Source organism: Macaca nemestrina, chromosome 19 (genome assembly GCF_043159975.1).
Source record: "Macaca nemestrina isolate mMacNem1 chromosome 19, mMacNem.hap1, whole genome shotgun sequence".
Lineage (NCBI taxonomy): Eukaryota > Metazoa > Chordata > Mammalia > Primates > Cercopithecidae > Macaca > Macaca nemestrina.
In genome coordinates this window covers 25,165,494-25,187,357 of record NC_092143.1, presented here as the reverse complement: position 1 = coordinate 25,187,357, position 21,864 = coordinate 25,165,494, and the positions used below count along the sequence as shown (strand labels likewise).

The window sequence follows — 21,864 nt, the reverse complement described above, 5'->3', positions numbered from 1 at the left end:
AAACAAGAGTAGATAGTACCATTTATATTAAGAACAAATTTACTGTTTAATAAAGAAATTTTAAAATTAAGTACTAAAAATCTAACTTTATCGTTACTTGTAATCAACTTTTACTGACTGAACTAATTACTGTCCTTGATAAAGTACAGAATGTGTTTTCCCTAATCTAAATTCTAATCACCATGTCACTCACAACAGACTTAGGGATGCTTCACTAACACACTATTCACATGCAAAATACTCTAAATAGGCCAATTATGACTCTGCCCCTGTTCCCTGGTTAACCCGCTGAGAACTGAAAAATTTCACAAGGCAGTCACCAACTAAAACAAAGCGTCCTTGTTTTAAATTAAGACAGTCTTTTTGATTCCTAAATAGCTCAACAAAGTGGCATGTCTTCTAGTGAAAGCAGTTGGTCAAATATGACCCATAAGCTGGAAAATCAAAAATTCAAACCTCCCCTTTCCACTGCCATATAGCTAAATATCATAAAGAGAACCTCTCTATTCCAAGGGGTTTTTCTGAGTGTTGGATGAGTCATATATAAAGGACTAATCAGCTGCTGACAAGCTCGCCTTTACTGATTCCAGCTCAAGACTTTTTCAAGAGATATGTAATAAACATTACTTCAAAATACAACTTCAAGGATGAGATTTCAGATTGAAAGCACATTTTGAGTAATAAACTCATTGCTAGTATCTTAATGTTTACCACATAAATACCTGATAAAACCAGATTTATCAGATAAAAATCTGACATCTATATGCTCAGCTATTGCCTCTTTTGAACCTAAGAGACATATTAAAACACTACACAATGCAAACTAAAACATAAGGCTTATTATAATAAAGTTTTGTATAAATCAGAAATCTAGTAACAAATAATTCATCATTTAGGAGTGGCATTCAAAAATGTTTGCATTTCAGCATAAATTTCACTCTTGGCATTTCTTATTAACAAAGAAAGTTATAGTGAAGTCTGTGTCCAAGTTTTCTTCGAAATTTCCATCAATAAAGCTGTGAATGATTTGAAATTACAACCTCCTTACAGTTTGGTAAATCCACGAATGAGTCTTCATTTCATTGGAAAGGAGTTTGAAAATAACTTCGTATTCTAGACACAAATCACCCCTATTTCTTCATTTTCCTTTTTCTAGAAGTATATAAAATATTCAGAAAAGGGCTGAGCAAATATGTTGAAATGCTTGCTTGTGTTTTTAAATGAGTTTAACCACTGGTTAATTCTTCTTGGTCCTGGTGGCAAAGGTTTTCACTCTCAAGAAATTAAATGCATTCAAGGGGTCAATCTAAAAACACACACTTGCTACACTGTCTTTTAGCAGCATTCACAATGGAGCTGTGAAAAATATAAAATGATAACTACAAAACAGCTACAGGCTGTGGTTGACCTTACTGTTGTTAATTTAAAAGAAAATAATTTCATGGGCTAGTCATAATAAATCACACATCTAACTGTTATATATGCAGGCGCAAGGACTATGTGCAGTAACATAGTACTAGGACCAGATAGCACTTACAAACCTTTAGTGGTTCCTGTTAATCTTTATTTTTTTCACAAAGCACATTCCTGTTTCTTTCTCCTTAGACCTGTTTGTTCCTATTTCTTTCTCCCTTGGACAATAGAATCATTCTTCTAAAGCAACAAAATAAACATTTCCTCACATTTAAGGGGGCCCTAAACACCTCCTTAGGGAAAATGAAGATAAAAATATATGTGTTCTTATTATAGAGTATACTTATAAAGTGAACAATGACCATTTACTATTGTTTGGCCTTTACGTCACATACTTAACTCTCTGTAGCGATGAGAAAGATAAATTTTCCACTGGCTGAAAAATCTGAGTTTACGAATTTTAAAAAGTGAACAGCGTGTGATTTAAATTAAATTTTGCACAAAATGGATAAGGTATTCATTTATATTATGAATTTACCTGCATATGTGTGTGTGTGTGTGTGTGTGTATATATATATATTATATATATATCTAAAGACAAGTTTATGCTTGATAAAAGTTAAGCTTGAAAACTACATCTGCTTTCAAATGGGCAAATTCATCCTAGCCTTAAACAGGATTATAATGGTTTTAGGTTTTTCACATTGTGCAAGCTCATGTTCTGCGGTTATGCTGGGTCCCAGTAATAGGCTGCCCGAATCTGCCAGGAAACACTGGAGGCAGATGTGGCATCTGGCAGAGCTAACCTGTAAATCTTAAACCCATAGTTTAGCATTTTACTTAACTGTCCACAGTGTGATGAGACAAGCCCTTCCCCTTACTCGCTCCTATTTTTTTTCCCAAAAGACTTACAATACCATAACCAACGAATAAAACACACCGACTTTGTCAACCAGGTTGCAATGTTTTGGGGTTCACCCTCTGCAGCCAATTCCCCTGCAAATGGCCATTCCTAACTTGGCCATTCAAATCCCCAAATACAGCACTCTCTAAGTGTCTTTTTCAATTAAAATTTGGTTGTTTGTTTTACATCAGATTTGTTTGTTTTACATCAGATATGGGTCTCAGAATGTCTTTCGAACACATTCTCAACTCTGCCCCCATTCCGTTTCGGGGGAGCTTCTTAACAACCTTGATCAACCACTGAACTTTGCTTATACAACCAAGAAAGCAAACCATGAATTAAACTTGAGTAACAGAAAAGCAGCATATATCTCAAATTAGATTTATAACTGAATGGTAATCAAAAATAGAACTCCCTGCTTGAAGCTTAAATTATCAACTTTTTTCTTGTTAAACTAAAATCATCTTGCTCTGAACTATTATTTCATTTCAGTCAGCACTTTAAATGTAATGGGTGGGTGGTACATTTCTAAAAGGGAAGATTATATTTACACTTAATTATAGATATGACTGAGATCACAGTACGATGAATACTGCTTTTTTGGCTTATAATTAATGCATCTAATAGGTGAATGACCTTGAATTTCAGAGTTGGAACGTGGGAGAGGGAAAAAAGAAGTAGGAGAAAGAAACTCTCTGGAGAAAAGCAAATGTGCCCCTGGTTTCTCAGGGCTTTCTCGATTCTGCGTCACTCCCATTACGTTGTGATCTGGTATCAGACACAACATCTTGGGGGGATGCTGCAGAACAGAGAAAAGCAGTCTCAGATGAAACCAGATTAAGCTCCTTTTCTGAACTATTGCCAAATGCTTGTGAGTCTAATTCATGTTTGGGTATTCTAGTACTCACACAGCTGCAATTCCATTCTTTCATCACAAACCTAAGTGATGTATAGTGGCTTTGTATGGTTAACTGACTCTATAAAGCCAGGATTTTTTAAAATTTTAATACGGAAAAAAAATTCTGAACCACTGTAAAACTTATGAATGCAAAATACATGTGTAGGTATCTACCAGACTTTGTGGCGTTAAATGCAAAACACACATTCAGTGAAATTACAAATTAGATTTGTTTAAAATACCTTTTATCACAACTGAGGTCATTTCTACATAGTTAATTCTGCACAGAATCGGGTTTTCAAAGACACTGCTGAATAAGATTCCTAACAGCCATGGGGAAGTTTCTGTAAATCCCTGTCGAATAGTTGCTGCTGAATTTGCCATTCTGACCACAGAAGGGCCATTGCTGACTTACTACAGTAGCAGGAGGAGGGCGATAATTTTGCTGCTGTTGGCACATACTCTGCAACCTAGAATATATCTCGCACCAAAGGGCAATGAAGAACACAATATTTCCACCTGTCCACTTTTGAACTTCAAAGCTCAAAACTGAAGGTCAGTCTTTGGACAGTCTTCATTCCTGATTCCAAGAGTACACCTTTATAATTTATTTTCGTTTCTGTCCTATGCTTGGTTTCAACAAAAGAGGACTTGGGCAACTTACAAAGAGTAAGATATCTTGCAAATCAGGAACCTAAAAGACCGCTGTGCTGTAGAGAAATGCAAATTATTGAAATTATTATTTAGCAAATATTTTAAAAGGCTTTTTGTCAGTGTTTTTTATTTCTACATTAAACATGTAATGCACACTGTGTCTGTAAAAAGTCAGAAGTAGAATTCAAATCTATTAAGGAAAGAGGGAGGACTTTAAGGTCACACCAATCTGGTTAAACCTTAGCTCAAAGAAATACAGACAATGCAGTTGGGGGTTAGTTATGCAACTGCTCTAAACCGTATTTTCTTCCTCTGTAAAAAGGGACTAATAAGAGCTCTATCATAGCGTTATCAGGAATAGATGAAACAACATATGTAAAACGTTCTGCAGAGCCAGAGTCCAGCACAGAGCTTACCTCTTCCTTATGTCCCACACAAAATAGTCCCATATTACAATCCACTGATTATTATTGAAAAGATGCATCAAAAGTTATGAGTGATCATTAGATTATCTATTTTCAGATAAAAAAGTACAAGCTGTGATAATAATTTGGAAAAGTTACTACAAAAAGCTAAAAATGAGTTATATATGGGAGTCTACATAACAACGATGACAGCCTCATGGCTTAGAGCTACGCTGGCAACAAGAAATGACTAGGTTTTTTCCATATTTAATAAAGAAATTGCCCAACAATCTCCATAATTAAATTTAAGTGGCCATGTTCCTGAAACTGCCACAAGGATGAGTTCAGTGGCTCCTTTAATTTTGCTTTTGCACGCATGAGCAAATTGCTACTGTTAATTCAACTATAGGTATGATCAAAACTAGTTACAGTTAGCCAACTAGACATACAAAAATAAGAAATGCATTATATAGGATAGAATTTCATAAATCTTGTGATGTTACATTAGAACTCTTGCTAAAGTATTAGTCACTAATAAATAACCTCAACTATCTTTCAATTTTGTGTTTTGCCACTTACAAGGGCAATTACAGGCATTTAATGAACTTTTATGTGATACTTATCAAGTGCTGTTTTAAAAAAATGTATTTTACTTCTCCAAGAAATCACAAAAAAATAAAAATAAATGAACACACTCCATAGGTTTGGTTGGAAATGTACGTAATTCCCAAATAATTCAACTGCCTTACACAAAATTATTTATTTTAGTAGTGATTGTATTTCACCAAACATTCAAAAATTCAAATACATTGTCTTTCCTCATAAGGAAACACAACACCTTATATTTAAATGTTATAATGTGATGCAAAGGTTGCCATGGTAACTAGTACTTAATGTATAACAGAGTAATAGTCAAGTAAAGACTCATGCATTTTGGTATGGAAATTATAACTGCCCAAGGGTTGGCAAGATTTATGCATATACCTATTTGACTCTCATATTTTTTAAAAAAGAATATATTATTTATTGTATACACTAAAGCGAGGAGGTTTTCTGATGGTTTCTGAAAATCCATTCTGGAATCCCAGGTTATCTATTACATATTAAAAGGGGGATTATATTTGTTGGTGGGAAGGTAGAAATTTAGCAAAAAGAAAACATTGAGGCAATCAGTAACCTATAATAAAAAATGGATTTGAAGAAATCTTATGTAAGCAATACAAAAGTTAAGATAACTATCTTCTTTGTCAGTTTAAGCTCCTTCTCAGTTCAAGAAGTTCATTTAATATATAATTCACTATGTAGTGAGTCGATATGCTATAATCACTACTTGCCTTAAAAATGTTTCCTTCAGCAATTCTGTGCCAAAGTAAAAATAGAACAATTTGAATACGACCTGTTAATATACTAGGGAATTAGCAACACTTTTGCTATAAATATAAACATGTAGCTATAATAAATGTGCTGAAAAATATATTTGGCCAGGTTGCTATTTTAGCAAAATAAAGGCATATCAAACTGTCACAAATCAGTCTTCATCATATTGGGTGGAAGTTCCATTTCAAGGTCGTTGTAAATATCTGCCCCTCTGAGCAATATGGCAGCCATTTTTATGTAATTGGCCTCCCTGGAGACAGGGACCAGGGTCATATGGCCTACTCAGCACCCCACACAGAAGCTCAATTATAGCCTAATGCCCAACTCTGCAAGATATCACTAAAACAAAGTATCCCACTAACAATCTGCACTTGTAAATAAGGCGACACATCCATCACATGATGGGCGGAAACATTATCTGGAGAAGCAGTAAATGCTCAATGTAATCTTTAACTCATCCTGAAATTATTTAAGTCCTGACCTTCCTTCCAAAGCTATGCACAGCTTCAAGCCAGTCAGAACTTGATGAGCACTAACATTTTACCTCCCAAGATTCTTTCTTGAATATCTGACCAAGAGTGTATGGCGTAAAGGTCAAACTAGTGGATATAGCAGCTAAAAGAGGAAATGACTTCTTCATGTTTTAACGTCCCACACCTGCCCCTGGCACAGAGACCTGCCATGGCAAATGCTCACTAAATATTGAAGTAAATGCAGAACTAATGCTATTGATCAAATCGAGGGCTTAAATAACTACTGTGCTTCTGTTTTTTAGCATAAATCTTATCTTTGAGTCATTCCAACTACTACTGCTGCTAACAATAACCACCATACTATTAGCATAGATAGTAATAGTATGAGGAGGAGGATGGATGTGAATATAAGAAGAGTGGCAAGGATGGTAGGTGTAGTAGGAGCAGCAGCAGCTACAAGTCACAGGGTCCACTGAGTGCCAGGCACAGGTGCAGATCCTTTACATGCTAACAAGGCAGATGATACAAACCCCAATGTACAGATAGGGACATTCAGAGTGGTTATGTGACCTGACAAATGTCATGTGGCTGGCAAGCAGTGGAGCCAAGCTGGGAATTCAGTTAGGTTTGACTTCAAAGCCTATGCTAGTTCTCTGCTCCACACTCCCCAGCTATCTTCTGTGTACTTGGTTTTTCTCCCCCTCCCTCAACCATTAGAAGGCTCATTTTTAAGTCAAGAGCTTATCCTAAAATTTACTCCATAGGAGCCCATCTAATTAAGTATGGTCAGACAAACCATGGTGTGAGTGCAACTTACCCCGTGGATAATCCTGGACAATCTGTCTAACCTTGGTGGGCAAAGTTCCTTGTCTGAGAAATGTTGTATAAGAATGCCTACCCATGGTAAGAATTCAGTTAGATAATACAAAGTGCTTAGCAAAGTTCCTAGCACTTACTGAGGCTTAATCGTAAGGAGTATTTTTAAATATGTTGTATATTTAAAAATCTTACTATATACTAATACAGAATGTGTTATAAATTTGGATGAAGTGATACGATGTATGATATATAAGTCATGCATAGAAAGATTATATAAGTTTCCAATAGGCCGAAGACACGTGAGACTGTAAAACAGCATGCCCGCTTGGACAACTGAAATCTCAGTTCTTCAGTCTGATCTTCCTACTACCTCCACCTCTGCTCTCCACAGCTGCCTGCCACTCATCTCTAATCTTGATCTCCACAATGGGGTCAATCATATTCTCTAAAAAGGTTCAAATTCTTTTTCTTTTTCTTTATTATTATTTCTTTTCCCCCAGTCTTCTTCCATTTCAGTCCTCTTCCCTCTAGACGTTTCCTTTCACTTCATCTGAAAAATTCATCTGTTGTAACATTTATAGCATTGTGTGGAAAGTAACTCTTTTTTCTCCTTTCTAATCTGTGAGATCCTCAAGGGCAGAAAGTGAACTCCAATCATCTTTGCATTCCTGGCATCCAACAGAACGGGCCCCAGTACACAATATGCCCTCGGTACAGGCCAACTGGATAAGATAATTTATTAGCTATGGAAGATGCTTGCATGATTTCAACCATCACTAGTGTAAACATGCCTTCTCCATCTCTACCCCAGCAGACACGTAATTCCTCCATCTCTATATTCAGCCCTGTCCTCAGCATTCCTCCTGTGCCTCTGGAGTGGTTTTTTTTTTAAGAACATTACCTCGTGAATGCTTCATACAAGACGTAAAATTTGATCCTTAATATGCAAAAGGCTCAACGCATCTTTTCCACAAAACTTCTGCTGATTCCTAATTACACTCTCAGTCCTTTAAAGTACATTTGAAGAGTAAGAACTTGTAACGTCTGTGAGAAAATCAGTTGTTTTTCTACACACATGATGGCTTACTTTTGTTCTTACCTATGACAGGTTTGGTTGAAAATGGTGAAATTTCTACAATACATAGGGCTATTAAATGGTTCATCATTCACCCAAAGGGCCCTGTTCTAAAAAGAATTTGGAACAGTTGGGATAATGCAGGCACTGCTCAGGAGAAACAGATTCAGTAGTGCCATACAATTCAGTAGAAGAAACACAGAAGGAGAGAGGACAAAGAAACAGCAAGAGAAGGGAATGGTTACTGTGGGAACACAGCATATGAAATAGGTTAGGAGAACTTAAAACGGCTGGCTAAAAAAATGACTCCCCTTAGTAGGTAGCAAGGAAGTCTTAACATGATATTGAGCACTTGGATTCTACCTTCTTAACTACTGACAATAGGCTGGGTCAGCTAGGGTCAAAGCCACAAAAATATCCATCGGAGACTAGAGATAGAACTTAGATAACCAAGACAACAACTTAAGAATTGAATAAAAATTTCGGTGTGTTTCTTCATAGGAAGTGATATGGCCCAATTTTTCTTAGACTATGCATGCATCAATTTGTCTGAACTCTTCCGACAATGTCAACTTTTCCAGAATGGCACAATTAAATACCTAAAAACAATCTTCTAAGACTGAGGTCACAAAACATTTTTTTAAAGGACCAGATAGAAAATATTTTAGTCTTTGCTGGCTATATGGTCTCTGTTGCAGACTCCCAACTCTGCCATTGTCATACTAAATCAACCGTGCATAATATGTAAATAAACAGGTCAGACAGTGTTCCAGTAAAACTTTATTAATAAAAAGAGGCTGTTGGTTGGACTTAGCCTTAAGTCATAATTTGCTAACCGCCCTCCCCCTCTTTCTTTTTGAGAGAAGTCTCTCTGCTACCAGGCTAGAGTGCAGTGGCGTGATCTTGGCCCACTGCAACCTCCGACTCCCAGGTTCAAGCGATTCTCCTGCCTCAGCTTCCTGAGTAGCCGACACTACAGGTGCACACCACCATGCCCAGCTAATTTTTGTATTTTAGTAGAGATGGGGTTTCACCATGTTGGCCAGGATGGTTTCAATCTCTTGACCTCGTGATCCACCTGTGTTGGCCTCCCAAAGTGCTGGGATTACAGGTGTGAGCCACCACACCTGGCCTGCTAACCCCTTTTCTAAAAGAAAGGTATAGGACATATTCTCAATGTTCAATTACACTGCTGGGGTAGAACTGTCATGAGATTTATGGATGCTATCTTCAGACTTCTCTCTCTCCATCATCCAGCCTCACCTAGAACACTGGTGCACTGTGGACAGAATTGCCCTCCTAAAATCCAGAGCTGCTCCTGTTCCTTCAAGCAGACAAAACTTCAGAGCTCGAAAATGCTGAGCCCCCAGCTCTACCCATGGCCAATCTAGTAGGAATCTACCTCCCAGTCCTCTCCTTCCTCTTTCACACACTTCTCCACTAAGATGCACTGAACACCTACTATGAGCCAGGCACTGTTCTAGGCACCGGGAAGACAGTCCTCATCTGTCTCTTCCCATCCCTGCAGCCTACCTATAGTCAGAGTCATATGGAATTGCTCACAGTTTCCTAATTACTCTCTAGCTCAGACAAACGTTTCTCTGCACTTTTACAAAGGCTAACCCCTCTTCCTGGAAGACCCTTTCTTCCCATTCCACAGCAGAGAAGCCACTTCCAAACAACCCTGAGGACTGGTCAGCTGTCATTTACTTGAGACTCCTTCCCCAACATAGCTGGGGAGGTCAGCTTCCCTACCCCGGGCTTCAGGCCACTCCCTTATCACAAGGCCTTGGCATTACAGGCAGATGTGGGAGGGAATGTCCTCATTGTGGAGTCTCAAGCACCAGCACACACATGCCACTCAGTAAATGGCAGCAATCATACAAATAACAGCAAATATCCATACAGTGCTTGGTATGTTTCAGGCTGTTGGCTATGCAACTTATTTAATACTAATAACCCCTCAAGGAGGGGATTCTACTAATACTGCTTTACAAATAAGGTGGCTTGAGGCAGAAATAAGTGAAGTATCCACCCAAGATTATTTGAAAAATATTTGAAGATGCATGAATAACCAAACTGTGTGAACTCCACTCATCTTTCTTACATCTTCTGGATTCACACTGTTCCTGGAAATCTCACATCTTTTCAGTAATCAACTCATGCTAATCCTGAAATCACATGCTTGGAGCCTCCCAACTGCCTTTTCCTGTCTTATCTCCAATGACTGCCAGTTTCAGAATTTTAGCTCTAGTTCAAAGAAAATGGCCAGGTATGGTGGTTCATGCCTGTAATCCCAGCATTTTCAGAGACCAAGGTGGGAGGATCACTTCAGCTCAAGAGTTCAGGAGTTGGAGGCTGTGGTGAGTTATGATGGCACCACTGCACTCCAGCCTGGGCAAGAGAATGAGATTTTGTCTCCAAAAAAAAAAAAAAAAGAAGAAGAAGGAGGAGGAGGGAGGGAGGGAGGGAGGGAGGGAGGGAGGGAGGGAGGGAGGGAAGGAAGGAAGGAAGGAAGGAAGGAAGGGAGGAAGGGAGGGAGGGAGGGAGGGAGGGAGGGAGGGAGGGAGGGAGGGAAGGAAGAAGGGAAGGGGAAGGGAAGGGAAGGGAAGGGTAGGAGGGAGGAGAAGGAGGAAGAGAAGAAGAAAGGAAAAAGAAAAGAAGAAAACATGTATCTGACCTTGACCTTTGGGCTCCAATGTCCCTTTTTTGAAATCCATTCCTAACTTGCTTATTCCATAAAATCTTTGTAAAAATAACTGGCCTCCAATCATTCGGTTTACTCAATATTCACACACATAACATTATAACCAGCCTTAAATGTTTATGAGAAAGATGCTATTAAAATAACAAACAAGCAAATAACTTTACAGAGTTAGAACAGGACTGTGATCTTTAAGTTTCCTTACAGTAATTGTAGAGCATTTGCATTTATAAATATTCTATTTTCTCTCCACGGATGTAAGACAGAAATATTCTTATTATGTTTTCTTATATTTCTCATTATAAATATATTTAGATATTCAGCATACGACACTGACTTGCTGAACTAGTTCACAAGCCAGTTTAACAAAAATCATGAAAGGATTCAGCAGTATAAACACTTTTAAAAGACCGAAATAATCTTGTATATCAATTTTTAAAAGAAAATCTTTTCACACAAATACTTCCCAGGAAAGTACTTGCATAAATGTGATTGGATGACTCAAAATTAAAGGAGACTTTAATGCAAATTCAAACAAATTCCAAAGACAGAAAAATGAATAGGGTAGAGAAGACACGAATTCTAAAGTTTATCTGGAATATTAATGTATGATAATAGTTAAGACAATTTTTACAAAGATGTAAGTTGAGAATATATACATTTTAAACAAGGTAAATTAAAGCGATGTGTTGCTGTTGCCTGATCAGGAAATATTACAGAGAGATTTATGGCAAAGTTGTCATTGCAAAAAAAAAAAAAATCAATGAGAAAATGATAAATTATTCAATAAATGGTAACTAAAGTTTGTTTAGCATTTAAGGGGGAAAATTTACATTTTTGCTTCACACTTTATACTAAAATACATTTAAATGCAAAGGTTAAAACATGAAAGCCTGAGAATAAAATATAAGCAATTAAATAGAGATGGCCTTTGTTAGCTATGATATTAGCGCTAGAAAAATTAGAATATATTGGGACCCAGAGTACATACTTGTTTTTCAAAACATTACCCAGCTGGGCGCGGTAGCTCATGCTTGTAATCTCAGCACTTTGGGAGGCCGAGGTAGGTGGATCACTTGAGGTCAGGAGTTCAAGACCAGCCTGGACAACATGGCGAAACCCCATGTCTCTACTAAAAGTACAAAAATTAGCCAGTCGTGGTGGTGCATGCCTTTAATCCGAGCTACTCAAGAGGCTGAGGCAGGAGAATTGCATGAACCCAGGAGGCGAAGTTTGCAGTGAGCCAAGATCGTGCCACTGTACTCCAGCCTAGACAGAGTGAGACTCTGTCTCTAAATAAATAAATAAATAAAAATAAAAGCATTATCCAATCCACACAAAGAAAAGTTGAACAAAAATATTTTTAACAAATATTTAATGAAAAGATAAATATTCTTAATAAATAAAAAGCTCTTACATTGTAATAAGAATAAAACTAAATAGACTGGGGAGGAGGAACATGAACCACTCCTTTATAAAAGGAATGAATTTGAAATTTGGCAATAAATATATGACAAGCTATTTGGCAAATTTAAAATAAGACAAATTTTCAACTGCCAGTGAGGAAGTTCACTTTCATATATAGCTAATGGGAATGTAATCTGGTATAAACTTCCTGGAAGGCAAGTTAAAATGTACTGCAAAATATTAAAAGCATATGCCTCTGACTTAGAATTTTCAAGTTAAAAATTTTAACTCTATGGATAATACTGGACAAGTATACAAAAATATGTGTGCACAGATGCCTATGGTAACATTATATCTGTGAAAATTTAGAAAAGCCTAGCAGTAGTTTTATTAAATTAATGAAGACAAATAAAACAATGTGGTAAATTTACATTTAATGAAAAAGCATGTTTTTAAAAGTAGCATCTGTAGCATATGACCTGTTTTCCTACAAAGTATCTTCAAGTTTAACCATTCTCTACAATTCCTCCATCCTCAGTCAAATCATGATGTTCATCAGAATATTTCTCATTTTGGCAAATTCTGTGGTTTATATTTGTTATAAAAAACATAACCTGAGTAACTTCACAGAGTCCCGCAAGGTAACTTTAGGTAGTAGCGAAAGGCAGAACAAAGATTATCTTCATTTCAGAAACCTCTCTCGAACTTTGTTTACTGCAGGATAAAGACTAAGTTGATTATGTCTGTGCACGCACACACCAGGTGAAAGCTGCCAGGGGAGTCTATCAGATACTCGAGAGCCTTCTATAGAATGTACTGAAATCTTTCAAAGTCTATATATATGAGACAAGACCACCTGACCAATTTTTAAAAATCTGTAAGCTAAGTTGATTTTCATTTTCCACATGGAGACTGTCATTATTTATAATTTACTAATGTACATTAAAAATATGTAAGGGCTGGGCACGGTGGCTCATGCCTGTAATCCCAGCAGTTTGGGAACTGAGACGGGCAGATCACAAGGTCAGGAGATTGAGACCATCCTGGCTACTACGGTAAAACCCTGTCTCTACTAAAAATACAAAAAATGAGCCAGGCGTGGTGGCATGCACCTGTAGTCCCAGCTACTCAAGAAGCTGAGGCAGGAGAATCGCCTGAACTCGGGAGGCGGAGGTTGCAGTGAGCCGAGATCATGCCACTGCACTCCAGCCTGGGTGACAGTGTGAGACTCCATCTCCAAAAAAAAAAAATATATATATATATATATATTTTTATATATATATATATTTTATATATATATATATTTTTATATATATATATGATGGCTGGGCTTAGCAGATGTGTAGATTCTACTCTTGCTGGGTCCCACTTTTCTGTTAAGGCTTACTTCCTTACTGCTTTTGCCCAAATTATTTCTTGCAGAAGCACTGGATAAATGCCTGCATTGCCATGGAGTGAGAACAACTTCGGAGTGGGTCAATTCTGCAAAGCAGAGTGGCACAAAGCAGTAATCATGCTGTTTTCCTCATCTGCCAAAAGTCAGCTCCCTAATGCTCTCCACCAACCAACAATGGACCTTACAGTGAGTCCATCAGCCTTTCAACTAATAGGCTTTGAGGGACAAACAAGATACAAATGTGAAGTTTTGGTTGGGCACAGTGGCTCATGCCTATGATCCCAGCACTTTGGGAGGCCAAGGTGAGTGGATCACGTGAGGTCAGGAATTCAAGACCAGCCTGGCCAACATGGTGAAACCCCATCTCTACTAAAAATACAAAAAAAAAAAAAAAAAAAGATGCACACCTGTTATTCCAGCTCTCAGGAGGATGAGGCAGGAAAATCACTTGAACCTGGAAGGCAGAGGTTGCACTGAGCTGAAATCGCGCCACTGCACTCCAGCCTGGGCAATAAGAGCAAAACTCCATCTCAAAAAAAAAAAAAAAAACAAAAACAAAAACAAAAACTAATGTTTTTTGTATGGCAGGAACTAATTGTAAAATTGTTTATACACACACACACACATATACACACATACACACACACATATATGTTGACTATGTGGATAGGCCTTCTTTATTTTGTATTTCTAAATCTTCTGTGAACTGAAAGAAGGAAGACATTCATTTGAGGGATTTAAAAACCTTTATGAAAAGTGATTCTTGATTTATTTGTTATTTGGCTTTTGTTTTTCTTCAGAAAAGGTAGATATTTATTTGTTCATTTGAAGGTTCACAATCTCTCGCCCTCAACTATAAAATTCCAGAAGGTTTGAAAGCTGTAGTTTGTGACAAAACCTGAACTAATGTGAGAATATCTACATATCCACAGTTTTTGTCTTACTAGGTGTATCTATTCATATGTTTTGCTATAGAAATAATCTACATATACACTGTGGCTGTTTCAGACTTCACTGGGGAGTTACACAGGACATGTTATATACACCATATTAACTTCATAAAATGCAAATGATTCTTAAATTCTGAAATAACTATGGCCCCAAGGGTTCTAAATAAGAGACGGTGGCGTTTAACAGTCCTTTTCCTACAATGTGCTTAAAGGCGTGGCTTAAAAGAAAATTTACTATGTCAATCATCTTTTAATTACTTTTAGAGATAATGTCAACACCTAAACCTATTTAAAGAAAAAGCGTCTTTCAATTGCCTTAGAATATTCACACCTAGCCTGTTCAATTTTGGCACATGTATTTGAGTACAGCCAGTTTGTCCAAACCTAGTGGGTCCTCTACAGGAAGACGGTGTAGCATTTTACTTTATTGTTTGCCATAGAGTCATTTTTTTCATTGCTGGGGAGCATTTTCGTATGTTTGCTCCATGGTCATTTTTGGCTTTACTGAAGAGCATGCTTATATACACATTTTCATATGCATATACATTTCAATATGTATATAAGCATGATCATAACTATTAACAATTTTAGTTGTTTTGATTTGAAAATTACTTACCTGGACATTTAATTTTAAGTGTTATTTGAAGAAAGTTCGATATACCCAAAATAATTTATGGTTCAACCACCCAGGTTTTACTCATGTGGTAGAGATGAAAATCATCTCCCTTAGGGCCAAGGCGATCTTTGCTCCATAATACGTCTTGTACATTCAAAGCCAAAAAATTTCTCAGCACACAGCTCTAAAATTGTCAGGGCAATCTGGTGTAGACCAGCTGTGTACATGTGTTCATGGGTGTGATTAATTATGTGTGCTTATGTGTATGTGAGTGTATGTGTAATAAACACATAAAAACAATTGATATTAATTGGTTTATTTGTATACTTCCTCCATCCCAACACACACAAACCTATCTGCCATCCTCCCTCCTTCTGCAAACATACAGTGCAAGCCTTGAAACTCCTATTCCTTTGCCTGAATGGCCAATGCTGGGTAAAGGGGTTGAGGAAATTATAACGTATCAAGAACATTTTTGGCTGGGCACAGTGGCTCACCCCTGTAATTCCAGCAATTTGGGAGGCCGAGGCGGGCGGATCACGAGGTCAGGAGATCGAGACCATCCTGGCTAACATGGTGAAACCCCGCCTCTACTAAAAAGACAAAAAATTAGCCGGGCATGGTGGTGGGCGCCTGTAGTCCCAGCTACTCAGGAGGTTGAGGCAGGAGAATGGTGTGAACCCAGGAGGTGGAGTGAACTCGGGAGGTGGAGCTTGCAGTGAGCTGAGATCGTGCCACTGCTCTCCAGCCTGGGCGACAGAGCAATACTCCGTCTCAAAAAAAAAAAAAAAAAGAACATTTTCATAGTTCAACCAAGTTTCAGGATTCTGCTGTTTGATGGCCCCTTCACCAATGCAATGTAGGAGTATATATGATGTCTTTAGAGGACATGTACAACCCATAAGGTAATTTCTTCCATAAACATTCTTGTCACGTTTCAGCAACTATTCTAAGCACTGAAGATAACTGACAAATCAACGTCCTCCTCATTTATGAATGTGCAGGAAAACATGAACAAGGAAATAAATTAGAAGAGTAGGATTTAAACACTTGCCTCTTCTAGTGAAATGAGTGAGGTTTGCAAGGCATTCTATATATTCAAACAGAAGATAGAATGTAAAATACGCCCAGAAAGCTGTAAAATATGCAAAATGAATGATTAACAGATAGTCAAACTCTAGATAAGATTTAGAAAAGAGAAGAAGCTTAATTAAATCAATTTACTTATGGCTATTTTGCAACTGCCAATGAAATAACCATTAATAGATACTAAAACAAACAGGTGAAAGACAATGTAAAACTCTGTATTAGGGAGATCTGGTGGGCAGCACATGAACTCACTGAACAATCTAAGCATTGTGAGACATGAACAGCCACATACTATCTCTTGAGTGAAGCAAATAACATATCCAAGATTACCCATGAAAAAACCTCAAAGTGTTTTCAGCCGCACGCGGTGGCTCATGCCTGTAATCCCAGCACTGGGAGAGGCTGAGGCAGGGGGATCACCTGAGGTCAGGAGTTCGAGACCAGCCTGGCCAATAGAGAGAAACCCCATCTCTACTAAAAATACAAAAATTAGCAGGGCATAGTGTCATACGCCTGTAATCCCAGTTACTTGGGAGGCTGAGTCAGGAGAATCACTTGAACTCAGGAGATGGAGATTGCAGTGAGCTGAGATCACGCCACTGCACTCCAGCCTGGGTGACAGAGGGAGACTCCATCTCCAAAAACAAAACAAACAACAACAACAACAACAAAAAGTCATGACATTTATAGATGTTATGTTAGTCTCACTCTCCCCATTAACCCACCCTCACCTAGAACATTCACACACTGCAAACAGAATTGGTCTTCTAAAAACAAAACAAAACAAAACAAAACAAAACAAATAACACAAAAAAAACCCATAGTGTTTTAAGAACGTTTTCAAATTTGTGTTGGGCCACATGTGTCCCGTGGGCCACAGATTAGACAAGCTTGCCCTAATTGCAAGTATCAGCTTATAGGAAGTACGGAGAACAGATGAACGTGGTGTTTGACACCACAAAGCAGCAATCAGCCAAATCCATAATGTGGGCTTTCTACAGGAAAATGAACCCAGTTTTAATATTTAAAAAGAGGGAGACTGGCCATGTTGTAGATTTTAAGAAGACTTCAAAGTCATGATAATCACATGCAATGTGTGAACCTGGTTTGGATTCTGATTCAAACACGCCGTTGTAAAAAGGCATTTGTGAGACAACTGAGGAACGTCTCAGTACGCTATTAAGAATTCCTGATTGTCTTGCTAGCTGCAATATGGCACCATGGCTACGTAAAACAAAGGAGGGGGCTTAATTGTTAGAGATGCTCCCGAATTATTTATAGGTGAAATAATATGCTGTCGAGGCTTTGCCTTAAAATATTTCAGGAACATAAAGTGAATGGGATGCTATATAACAAAAGACTGGGAAAATGGTGACATCTGTTGAAACTGGATAATGAATACAGTAGCACATCTTATAATACTCTATTTTTGTGTGTATTGAAAACTTCCATAATGAAAAAGCACAAAAAGTTTGACATGTCAATAATGTAAATTCTACACATTTTGATACTTAAGAAGAGAGATTGAGACTAGAACTCTCTCCTCAACACCAGCAGTGGAGTTAAAAATCTACTGATTTCTTTAAGATTTATATTTTATCTCTTTCTCAGTGTAAGAGAATTTTTTAAACTGCCAGCGAGACATGCTCCTTGGAGACACCAGACTGAAGGTCAAGCAGATGGTCAGGGAAAGAAACAGAAGTCCCACTTGATTTGAGGACAGGCTACAAATGTGTCCCTTTGGCCCCTGTACCACAATGCTGGTTTCCTTTTCAAGTCAAGGTGAAAGTGGCTGAGGTCCATGAAAGAGAATCAGGTGGCACGTGACATTCCTTACAAGGAAATACACATTCCCCACAAGCACATCAAGATAACCAACATCATACATTCTCCCTGTGAATTCACGCTGCCCTCACACCTGCACAGGTGCTCACCAGGAAATTTTAAAATATTTAAATATTCTAATTTTGGCATTAAGACAAAAAAAGTTGTCGGGGGTAGGGGGGCAGATATCAGCAGCTGTATTTTTTAAGCTGACATAAATAAAAATGTATTCATTAAATGTTTATAAATGTCAAAATTCAGCAGTTTACTAAACTGGGTTCTTTGGCTACTGCTCAAACATCAGCTTGTCAATCTGCAGAAAAGAGCTGTGCATTTTTAGCTTTCAATTAAGAAGTGAAAATCAAAGTTTTATTTGTTTGTGTTTGTGGGTGTGTGTGTGTTTTAAAATGTATTCTGCAATGGATCAACGGGAAGTTGCCGCTGCCTCCAACATTGGGTTCAGGTCCCAGGCCTGGCCATCCCATTGTAGAGGACAGGACTTCAGAGTTGGAGTGCTGCAATAGCTTTACCCACAACCAGTACAGTCTGATCCCCAATCTCAACATTATGTTAAAAAGAGAAGTCTGAGCACAACGGCTCATGCCTGTGATCCCAGCACTTTGTGGGGCTGAGGCAGGAGGATTGCTTGAGCCCAGGAGTTTGAAACCAGCCTAAGCAACACAGCAAGACTCGGTCTCTACAGAAAATAAAATAGAAAAAAAAAATTTACCCAAGTATGGTGGTGCACACCTGTGGTCCCAGCTACTTGAGAGGCTAAGGTGAGAGGATCACCTGAGTCTGGGAGGTCAAGGGGACGGTGAAGTGTGATTGCACCAATGCTCCAGCCTGGGCTCAATACATAGACAGGTAGGTAGGTAGGTAGGTAGATCGATAGACAGACAGAGAGACAGACAGACAGACAGATAGACAGACAGACAGATAGATACAACATAGAAACACTCAACCAACTGAACAAAACTGCAAAGAGCTTAAGTGAGCACCTTAGCCAGTCCTCCTAGTTCGAAATGGGCTGCTTACCACAAGGATGCTTTTCTCAAAACAAGAATTTTAGGATACTCAGACTGTACATATAGTGCAAATGACAACTCTCCCCCAACAAAATTAGAGTGCGGTGATCTAATGAGGCCTCAAAGCATGAAAAAAAGGATGAAAGTGTCTCCTTAGATAGGAATAAAATCAATTTAAACAAAAAAGAGACCAACAAAAAGGTGTGGGGCTGAGACCATGAAAATATTAACTAAGAGCCAGTTACTAAGTAGGGAAAGAATGAACAGAGCACAGGAGAGAAAGGAGAAGGAAGTTAAGTAGGTGTGAGTTAAACTGTAAAATGTGTTTCCTTTACAAAGTTTTTGAGAATGTTTTGTACTATGCTATGTACTTGCTTGGGGGGGAATGTTACTTTTTTTATAACTTTTGCATTGAATTGAGACATTCCAAGTGACCTGCCCTGATTCAAACCTGAATGTCTAATATAATTCCAAATGAACATGTCATGTAGAAAGGCTGTATCAAAGCTTAGACATACATGGGGTGACCAGCTATTTTGGTATTATTGAGGTCCCTGGAGGTATTTTTATTCCTCCTCCACTTTGGCCATTGTATGCTTCTTAATACCTCCTCCAGGAGGCAGCCAGTTACACCTCTTCATTAGTTTGTGATACTTGGTCTTGGTAGAAATATGTTCAGAGGGCAGGAAAGAGTTTGAAAAAAGAGGCTAAAATAACCTGGATGAGGGGGCCATAGGGCCAGCAAGAGTCTTGCCTGTAGGGAGTCAGAGGAACCTGGGATCCAAGCCTCCTCAGACAAGACACTTAACTCCCCGCAGCCTTGGCCTCTTCCTTTGTGGACAGCAGATGCTCACTGTACCTACTCATAGAGATGCTTGGAGAAATAAAGAAATCATGGAGACTATCACATGTGTTAGAACAAAAGGAGTGCTTTGGTGAGAGCCAAGGAAGCTTTAGTTTGTTCATTCACTTATTTTTTTTTTTAAGTGCCAACCAGGGACCAGGCACTTTACTAGATACCAAGAGCATAGCAGTCAACTCATGTCTACATTTACAGTGTGGATTTTAATCAATGACAACACTTCCACCGGGAAACACTCCTCAACACTTCCACTGGGAAGTCTGACATAGAGACGCCTCTCCTTAGGTTCCTCTGCACCTAGCACATGTCTCAAACATGCATGGAGCTGAAGTCCACCCGATGCTGAAATTATCGTCACAAGTCTCTATTGTTACTCACTTGCTTCCATTCTCAGCTGTGAGGTCCTGGAAGCTGGGGTTTTGTGTCCCTGGCACTGAGGGCTGCTTATACGTAGCAGACAATCAATACAAATTTAGCCAATGGATTAATGGAGAAATAAATGAAAGAATAAATAAATAAAATGCCTTGTAACCTCTCAGTTTTCTAATTTATAAAAGGAGAATAAGATCATCTCCTTCCTTATAAAGTACTGTATTTGAAAGCATTTAGAATGTGTAAAGTTCCATGTAAAGGGGTTGGCTTGGGATGGTAGATTAAACGTAAGCTTCTACTTTTCCTCTAAACTCATATGTCATAAATGATACTGGGTGTATGTGTATGTGTGTGTGTGAAGTTAGAAGAGATATGCATGCCAAATAGTGCCAGAAAATAAGGAAGAGTACCTTTGGTGTACCAACAATTTTGAATTATTCTTAAAGATAAAAGTAGATGGATTTGCTCTATAGAGGAATAATAAATAAATCACGAGCCAAAAAGCAGCAGATAATCAAGAAGACTGCAAGGAAACAGAGCTAAATCCAGGATGCTGCAATCCTAGGGTCAACACATACGTGGAGCTGGAGTGGGGTCTGATGCAATAATCCGGGTAATTAATTGGGGTACTATATTTAGAGCTGCAAGGCAAGCCAGAACAAAACTGTGACAGAAAAAGGGGATACAAGGCTTTAAAGCTCAAATTTTTTATGTAGCCAAACTTGCATTCAAAAAGGTGAGCTAAATAACTACAGGCAATTTAGAAAATGTAAAGACTCTGAAAATTTATACCCCCACATTTCTGAAAAACATTACATAAGGATATAGAACTGCATAATGACAAATAAACCCCAAAAAAGAGAACAACATGGTCCACAAAAATTAGCAAGATGGGGCAAGGAAACGCTAGCAGAATCTATGTGATGTTGATACAATTTAAAAAGCCAAAAAGGAAACATAACCTCAACATGAGAGGTAAAGGGGAGGAACACAGGGAGAAACTGAGTAATTAAAAATATGCTAAGACTCTCCATCGTCTTTTTTAGGAAAGATACAGACACCGAACAACTTTAGACTTTAATAGAGATATATAACTTGAAATACGTGAGTTAGAAATGCAAGAATAACTTTCACAAGAAATAAGATGTATAATTCCTGTACCATTAGAAAAAAAAAAAGTAAAGACTTTTTATTTTAAAGCAGCAAAAAATATAAAACAAACGAATTGTGATCAAGCCAAGGAAAAAAAGAAAATTAAACTATGTTTATTTGGATATTATCTTCCTCAATTAAGTTACAGTGGCTGTCACATTAGGCTAGAAAAATATAAAGCTAAATGCTGTGTATAACAAACCATCAAAAATAAAACAGACAATATGAAAAATAAAAAGATATAAAATATATGTAATATAAAATCTACAAAAAGAAAGCATGTAGAGAACGTTACTATACATTGAAAGCTAATCTAAGGCAAAAATGTAAAAAAAGAAAAAAGTTGGATATTTCATATTGATGAAACTTATAGTCCACCAAAAATACAAAATATTCATGAACTTCCAATCATTTATGATATAGCTTTGAGGTATACTTTTTAAAATA

The 21,864-nt window shown here is 37.8% G+C and overlaps 1 protein-coding gene across 17 annotated transcripts in view; it reads right to left on the bottom strand.

Annotated features, from left to right (window-relative positions):
* Positions 1-21,864, bottom strand: part of LOC105477098 (transcription factor 4) — a 419,558-nt gene that overhangs the window by 129,940 nt on the left and 267,754 nt on the right. The gene's annotated exons all lie outside the window — the stretch shown is intronic.